The sequence below is a fragment of the Moschus berezovskii genome, chromosome 23 (genome assembly GCF_049115385.1).
Source record: "Moschus berezovskii isolate FMDL1 chromosome 23, NW_MosBer_1.0, whole genome shotgun sequence".
Lineage (NCBI taxonomy): Eukaryota > Metazoa > Chordata > Mammalia > Artiodactyla > Moschidae > Moschus > Moschus berezovskii.
In genome coordinates this window covers 42,031,635-42,040,767 of record NC_142482.1, presented here as the reverse complement: position 1 = coordinate 42,040,767, position 9,133 = coordinate 42,031,635, and the positions used below count along the sequence as shown (strand labels likewise).

Genomic DNA, 9,133 nt, shown 5'->3' with positions numbered 1-9,133 from the left:
CACTGCTGAGTTTTCCAAATTTGCTGGCATATTGAGTGCAGCACTTTCACAGCATCATCTTTCAAGATTTGAAATAGCTCAACTGGAGTTCCATCACCTCCACTAGCTTTGTTCGTCGTGATGCTTTCTAAGGCCCACTTGGCTTCCCATTCCAAGATGTCTGGCTCTAGGTAAGTGATCACATTATCGTGATTATCTTGGTCGTGAAGATCTTTTTTGTACAGTTCTTCTGTGTATTCTTGCCACCTCTTCCTAATATCTTCTGCTTCTGTTAGGTCCATACCATTTCTGTCCTTTATCGAGCCCATCTTTGCATGAAATGTTCCCTTGGTATCTAATTTTCTTGAAGAGATCTCTTGTTTTTCCTATTCTGTTGTTTTCCTCTATTTCTTTGCATTGATCACTGAGGAAGGCTTTCTTATCTCTCCTTGCTACTCTTTGGAACTCTGCATTCAGATGCTTATATCTTTCCTTTTCTCCTTTGCTTTTCACTTCTCTTCTTTACACAGTTATTTGTAAGGCCTCCTCAGACAGCCATTTTGCTTTTTTGCATTTCTTTTCCATGGGGATGGTCTTGGTCCCTGTCTCCTGTTCAATGTCACGAACCTTCGTCCAGAGTTCATCAGGCACTCTGTCTATCAGATCTAGTCCCTTAAATCTATTTCTTACTTCCACTGTATAATCATAAGGGATTTGATTTAGGTCATATCTGAATGGTCTATTGGTTTTCCCTACTTTCTTCAATTTAAGTCTGAATTTCGCAATAAGGAGTTCATGATCTGACCCACAGTCAGCTCCTGGTCTTGTTTTTGCTAACTGTATGGAGCTTCTCCATCTTTGGCTGCAAAGAATATAATCAATCTGATTTCGGTGTTGACCATCTGGTGATGTCCATGTGTAGAGTCTTCTCTTGTGTTGTTGGAAGAGGGTGTTTTCTATGACCAGTGCGTTCTCTTGGCAATACTCTATTAGCCTTTGCCCTGCTTCATTCCGTGCTCCAAGGCCAAATTTGCCTGTTACTCCAGGTGTTTCTTGACTTCCTACTTTTGCATTCCAGTCCCCTATAATGAAAAGGACATCTCTTTTGGGTGTTAGTTCTAAAAGGTCGTGTAAGTCTTCATAGAACCGTTCTACTTCATGATCTCTAAACTGTGTTCACATACAGAAATTTATGAGCTAGAATGTACTTATACAAAGGATTATATTACATTCAATGTATCACTAAGATACTTCCTCATAGATATATTCTGGCTAAAGTTATCTCTACTCTTAATGCATTATATTTGTGAATGCTATATGCTGGTCTTTTTGTATTGAGTAAAAAATAAATTGCTCAGAGCCTGAAAATACCACCATCAATTATAGTGCTTAACTTTTGTCCCTGAGATACCTAAAATTACTATACCAATTTAACAAGAACTCCAAAAATTTATTCACTGTGCAGAATCAGTTCATGGGCTTCCCTGTTGGCTCAGTGGTAAAGAAACCGCCTGCCAATGAAGGAGATGCAGGAAAGGCAGGTTCAGTCCCTGGATCAGGAAGATACTTGAAGGAGAAAATGGAAACCCCTTCAGTACAGAGAATCCTGGTGGACTACAGTCCTTGAGGTCAAAAAGAGTTGGACTTGACTTAGTGACTAAGCAACAAAAATAGTCACTTCAGAACAGAATTTCAACCTCCAGGGACCAGCACTTACCTCTTCTTTCTGCTGATTTCAGTTTCATATATTACCAACAACTAAAATGCCTGGAATTCCTATATGAGATAGGATTATTCACTATCGACATTCTAATGGCAATGAAGAACATATAAATGAGGAGGCGATGGATCTATCACAGTCTCAGAAATAACATTTCTAATCACTATGGAAAGAGTTTGGCCAGGTTGGGGAAAAGAGGCTGAAATGGGAATTCCTTTGCATGTTGTTTATTTAGTGAATATCCTCAAGACAAAGAGAATCAGGGAAGCAAAACAGAGCAGACAAATGTGTTAAGCAAGGATGTGATCTCAAATGGAATAGCATGAACGTGATCCCATAGAAAGCTGGAAAAGGACTCTCCAAATAGAGCTATCTGCTGATAAAAATACTGCCTTCACTTACACAATCACTGCTATCCACATGCTGCTACCTGAGCCTTTCAAGTGGGGCAGATAAAAAACTGAATTTAAATTTAATTTTAATTCAGGTAAATTTAAATACCTATTTATTTAGATGTGACTAGTTACTACTATACAGAATAACCTGCTGTGGAGCATACAATGTGTCAGATGTAGTTCCACCTTGACAAAAAGGCAGCCTTTTATAAATCCCACCAGTCTGTCATTGACTACAAGCTGCCCCAACCACATTCGGAACTTCTGGCAATGTGGCTCCATTCAACTGATGGCAATTTTCTAAAGAAGGAAAGGGCTATGAAGCTGTCAGTCAATACTCATGACAAATATGTGTGGTCAGGCCAGCAGCCAGTAGAAAATATCTGAGCTGGACACTGAAAGCATTAAAAAAAAAAATGAGAGTCCACTCATAAAAAATGTAGAGTCCATTCATTAGTGTGTGCAAGGATGGAAGGACAGTCACCAGTGTACATTACACACCACCTTGTCACTTGCCTAATTCACCAATAAATTAAACATTCAGATCACCTTTTCTGACCCACGTTTCTCCTCTCAAATTGGTATTTCTCCTCAATTGAAGAATGATCATTTTTCATTAACAATGAATTCAAAAATGCATTGACACAAAACCACAAAATGGACCTTCATTGTTGTAATTATCAAACTAGCATTTGGAAGATTACATACATTCACTTCTTTGAGAAAATGAACATTTTAAAACTACAGATTTTGACAATACACTTTAAGAAACATTCTGTAATTTCAGAGAAAATAGGAGTTGAGAAAAAATGAAAGTGTATAGTCTAATATGTTCACATTCACATATATGCTATTACTCAATTACTGAAGGACATGTTTTATGACAGAAAAATATCCTGAATTTAAATTGTTTCATATATCCATACTGAGATATAATGAATGCACTAAAATAGGATGAAATGTCTGGGAACAAAATGTTGGCTTCCATAAGGAACAGTTAAGTTCTTAAAGTTGGTGAATTTCTATAGGAATTTCTGTTTCTTTTACCAACTGACATGTACCTTACTCAATGTAAGCTTTAAAGAACACCTGCAACTGAAAACAAGCTAACTAACCAATTCCTAAAGTACCACAGAGATCAAGGTCCAGTCCTCTCAGTTTTATTCACCTTATGTGAGTGGCCTAAACTGGTTTCCTACCTCATTTCCAGTTCCTACCTTTAATACAGTACTGGGCATTGACACCTCAGTATATAGACTAAGGATGCAGGTTGCATGCAGTAAGTGCATAAGTTGACTCTATCAGCACTGGAATATCCTTAAGTTTTCCTTAAGCAAGAAGATGCTTTCTCTTGATAACGCCATATACCTTCACACAATACTGAAGATCAGCATTGTGCCTAGCTGGTAGAATGACATAGGAAGGCAATTTCAAACTCTCAGGATTACTTCTGAATATAATGTTTTGGCTTTATGACGGAGAGCTCATTATGAAAGCATGAGATTGGTATGAAACTGCAGTAAAACTGGTCTGGTGAAAATGGTTTACCTGGCTGAAGTCTCTGGGGAATGTTTGTCCTCTACCGTTATTTAGCTGATATTGCTTAGCTGCCCAGAAATGACAATCCTCAGGGAAAATGAATATCAAGGAGAATGTAAGAGGAAACTTAATCTGCCTCTTTTATAACTTCTCATAAATAACAGAGCTCAGATAATTCCCTAAACTTCCCACTTGTCTTAGCTCTCTTCTTTTAATGGCTTAGATATTAGACTTTTTTATACAATTGCAAAAAAAAATTCTCCATATGTAAATAAGAACTCATTCAGTTATTTAATTTGAAAAGTAAATTAACTTTTATCTAATATTCATAACCAATTTTTATGTATCACAGGGTTACCAATACAGTTCAGTTCAGTCACTCAGTCGTGTCACCCATTGCAACCCCATGACCACAGCATGCCAGACCTCCCTGTCCATCACCAACTCGCGGATCTTACCCAAACTCATGTCCATTGACTCGACGATGCCATCCAGCCATCTCATCGTCTGTCGTCCCCTTCTCCTCCAGCCACAAATTTCCCCAAATCAGGGTCTTTCCAAATGAGTCAGCTGTTTGCATCAGGTGGCCAAAATATTGGAGCTTCAATATCAGTCCTTCCAACGAACACCCAGGATTGATCTCCTTTAGAATGGACTGGTTGGATCTCCTTGCAGTCCAAGGGACTCTCAAGAGTCTTCTCCAACACCACAGTTCAAAAGCGTCATTTCTTCTGCGCTCAGCTGTCTTTATAGTCCAACTCTCACATCCATATATGACTACTGGAAAAACCATAGCCTTGACTAGATGGACCTTTGTTGACACAGTAATGTCTCTGCTTTTTAATATGCTGTCTAGGCTGGTTGTAACTTTCCTTCCAAGGAGTAAGCATTTTTTAACAAATTAGGCAGTGTCTACCTAATCTTTAAGGTAAATATGTTAAAGGTCAACCTCTTGAGAAACCTGTATGCAGGTCAGGAAGCAACAGTTAGAACTGGACATGGAACAACAGACTGGTTCCAAATAGGAAAAGGAGTACGTCAAGGCTGTATATTGTCACCCTGTTTATTTAACTTATATGCAGAGTACATCATGAGAAATCCTGGGCTGGAAGAAGCACACGATGAAATCAAGATTGCCAGGAGGAATATCAATCACCTCAGATATGCAGATGACACACCCTTACGGCAGAAAGTGAAGAAGAACTAAAGAGCCTCTTGATGAAAGTGAAAGAGGAGAGTGAAAAAGTTGGCTTGAAGCTCAACATTCAGAAAACGAAGATCATGGCATCTGGTCCCATCACTTCATGGAAAATAGATGGGAAAACAGTGGAAACAGTGGCTGACTTTATTTTTCTGGGCTCCAAAATCACTGCAGATGGTGACTGCAGCCATGAAATTAAAATAGACTTACTCCTTGGAAGGAAAGTTTTGACCAACCTAGACAGCATGTTAAAAAGCAGAGACGTTACTTTGTCAACAATGGTCCGTCTAGTCAAGGCTATGGTTTTTCCAGTGGTCCTGTATGGATGTGAGAGTTGACACGGACTTGCAAAACATACATCTGAAAGTCAACGAAGTTTGTGTCCATGAAATCCATGAGGCTACAATGAACTGAGAAGCAGGCTCACCCTGACTCACTGAGGCTCTCTCTCCAGGGCACAGCACACAGACACAGACTGAAACCTCCAGCTTGTCCCTGAAAGAAGCCTCTTCCCTTATCTTAAAAGCGAAGACTTCTAACACACATCTAGGGGTCAACTGCAATCCTCACCAAGCACCTGAGAGGCCAACAGGTGCCAGGATTGTGCTATCCCTCTGTCCCACCCCAGGTGTCTCTGTGAAAAGGATTTGTGCACATGTATGGCCACGCAGGAGTTGTGGCTGCTGCCAGAGGGCACACTCCTTGATCATCTGGTTCAGTGGCTTGTGTTTCTGGGTCCAACAGGACAGTAGGAAAAAAGAAACAGCCTGTAACTCGCTACCTGCACCTGCCTACCAGGGCTCAATATGGAGGGAACAGATGGAAACACCCATCTCCCCATCTTCTCCTGAAAGAGGTATAATTGCATATTTGAAAAGCTATTGCCTCTGGTCCTGGTAGATTGTCTGTTATGGCAACGATTACCTTGCCCTGAATGAGGACCTGCACTCCTGGACTACAGTGGACACAGCGGCTCAGTTCTCCAAGCTCAAACTTGAGCAGGGAGGTGCTGCAGGTCACAGTAGGATAGACCTGGAGGGGGACTGCGGAGAGTGGCTCCCCAGACACCTGGAGAATGGGAAAAACACAGGGCTGCATGCAGGTACAAGGGGCGCGGGGCCTCCCTGATCCCCCCTCTGGCTGGACCTGGCTTCCCACAAGGAGAAGAAAGTGGGGTCCCTATGGAAATAGTGCCCCAGTATCCTGTCTGCAGAGGGAGGAATGCGCCCATTTTTTCATATACTGTACAAGAGAGTGACTCCCCAGTGGCCCCATTTCTCTGAAGGATAATTAAGGAATCCAGTCTCTTTGGGGAAGAAGCAGGAAACCATCCGTGAGATAAATGGTCAGTGGTGCTCCTTCACCCTGGGTGCCATCTTGTGACCCATGACTGTCTCTCAGGGCCAGTTCTGACCCTGAGAACATGTTTGGAGGCCTGACTCTAGCTTTTTTGAGTCATTTGGCCTCCACCCAAGTCAGGACCATTACTCTGTAGTCTCTCCCTTACATGGTGCCTCCTACCTTGGCTCTCACCCTGACTCCGGAACTTTCCAAGGACTCGGGAACATGCCCAGGCCTCCGAGTCCAGGCTGGTGTCTGGTGTTTGTCCTGCTTCTTTTCAAACCCACTGTCCTATTTATTCTCAAGATGGTCACAGGATGCTACTTCAGGGACCCATGGAGGTAACACTAAATGGGAAATTTCTGATTCATCCTCCACAGACCCACCAAAGACACATGTGACGCATCACCCCATCTCTGACCATGAGGTCCCCCTGGTGCTGGGCCCTGGGATTCTACCCTGAGGAGATCTCACTGACCTGGCAGCGTGACATGGAGGACCAGACCCAGGACATGGAGCTTGTAAACCCGGGCCTTCAGGGAATGGAACCTTCCAGAAGTGGGTGGCCCTAGTGGTCCCTTCTGGAGAGGAGCAGAGATATAGGTGCCATGTGCAGCAAAAGGGGCTTCAGAAGACTCTCACCTGAGATGGGGTCAGGAGGAGGCTGGGGTGGAGCTTCTTCTCAGATAAAGCTGGAGCCTTTCTGGACCCCTTCAGCAAAGTCAGGACTCAAACCTGAAGTCTGGGCCCCTTCTCTTTCCTCCACAGTATCTCCTCAGCCCTCCATCACCAACATAGACATCATTGTTAGTCTGGTTCTAGGCATGGTCATTGGAGTTGTGGTAACTGGAGAGTTGGACTATAAAGAAAGCTGAACACCGAAAAATTGATGCTTTTGAGCTGTGGTGTTGGAGAAGACTTTAAGACTCCCATGGACTGCAAGGTGATCCAACCAGTCCAATAAAGGACATCAGGCCTGAATATTCACTGAAAGATCTGATGCTGAAGTTGAAACTCCAATACTTTGGCCACCTCATGTAAAGAACTGATTCATTGAAAAGACCCTGATGCTGGGAAAGATTGAAGGCAGGAGGAGAAGGGGAGGACAGAGGATAAGATGGTTGGATGGCATCACTGACTCAATGGACATGAATCTGAGTAAAATTCGGGCATTGGCAATGGACTGGGAGGCCTGGCGTGCTGCAGTCCCTGGGGTCACAAAGAATTGGATACAACTCAGCAACTGAACTGAATCTTTGATATTTGTTGTCTCAGGGCCTGTTGGGGGAAGGATTTTCTAATACCCTTCCTGAAAGCCTATTAACAACTTCCACTTCTTATACTACCCTGAATCTCCTGGAGAATTGTCTGTCAGGTACATTAACCCAGGGTTGATACTGGGAAACCCACATGGGGATGAAGTAACTATTACTGGAGTTGAGGGAGACTGGGTTCCCAGAGGCTACAAAGAAGCTGTAAATTTCAATGTAAGGAAGTCCGGTGGTCACTCCAGTTCAGAAAAGCCAGACATACACTCCACAAATATCATTCCATTTCTCATCCTTCTACATCTGGAGGCAAAAGCAACATTGTCTCTCATTTACTTTTCCCATTATGCTTGAAGCTAACTTGGACCAAAGGTTTTTCCCAGAAGACACTTGCATCCTGATATGAGCATCTGGTAAGTACTGTGACTTTTACCTGGTCAAAGCCGTTAAGAAATGAGTCAAACTTGAAGATGAGCACTGTGTGACTCTTTCTTTTTCTCAAATCTACTCTTTTCTTCTCTCTCTGCAGGCAGGTTTCCTTTGTTATTCAGTCCACACAACATGAAGTGGTAATAGCTTAAATTCTAAATTTTCATGTGTCCTCTCCCCAAGAGCTAACCATACTTCACCTGGCCATCCCCCACCACCCTTCAAAGACCCCTGAGTAAAAGGGCAGAGTCTTTGATGAAAGGATGGAGATAATCACAGGGACCACTTTCTCTTGGACATTTCTCTTTAAGTAGAACAGAAAGATCTACACACTAGAGGTAGCTACTGTAAGGCAGAGAGGCCTTCTACACTTTAAGTGCAAAGTGGTGAAAGCCGTTGGCATTGTGGGACCCAGAAAAGTCAGGGCTGCATCAACATTAGTCACATTGGCAGCTCCGAGAGCACTGCTGCCCGACAAAGCATCATTTTTGTCAAAGCAGGCACTGGCAGAACAGTAGTGATGAGCGACTTAGATCAGAAGGGGAAGAAAATAGAGGGTTCTGCTCACCAGGGAGAGGGAGCAGAGTTCATGTGAGAACTTTGTGGGGACTCTAGATAGAAACGGTGGCAAATGACAAAAGCAGTGATTTCTGTTTTGCCAGCCAGACGTAGAGCTGAGTGAAAGTACAGAGAAGAAACCAACCAAGAAGGACTTTTAATAATTTTCTTCCTTCTGCTTCTTGCAAAGCTCAGAGCCTGCCTTCCCCTCTAGGTTTGCCCACTTGATATTCCATGGTGAAGTGCTAAATTCTCCACAGATGTCAGAGAAGACTTTTTCAGCAAGCATTTCCGAATGTCCCCCTATGTGGCAAGAGCAATGCCTAGTGATATAATACAGCTCTAGCTTATGTTTCCTGAAACTGTATCAGCCCATAGGCCCATGAGTGATAATAAACAACAGGCTGTTGTTTTATCTACTATTTTATTTACTATTTCAACCCCACGTAGGACTTCCCAAGTGGCTCAATGTTAAAGAATCCACCTGCCAATGCAGGAGACACAGGTTCAGTTCCTGGGTGAGAAGATCGTCTGGAGAAGGAAATGGTGAACCCACTCCAGTATTCTTGCTTGGGAAATCCCATGGACAGAGGAGCCTGGTGGGTACAGTCCACAGGGTCACAAAAGAGTCAGACACGACTTAGTGACTAAACACAACAACAATCCCTGCAGTCTGGGCAAAATGAATTGTTTCTGGCAGTTC

General features: G+C 42.8%; 1 pseudogene; it reads left to right on the top strand.

Moving 5' to 3' along the window:
* Window positions 1-3,591: 3,591 nt before the first annotated feature.
* LOC129543313 (BOLA class I histocompatibility antigen, alpha chain BL3-6-like) lies at window positions 3,592-7,050 on the top strand (annotated as a pseudogene).
* Window positions 7,051-9,133: the final 2,083 nt, after the last annotated feature.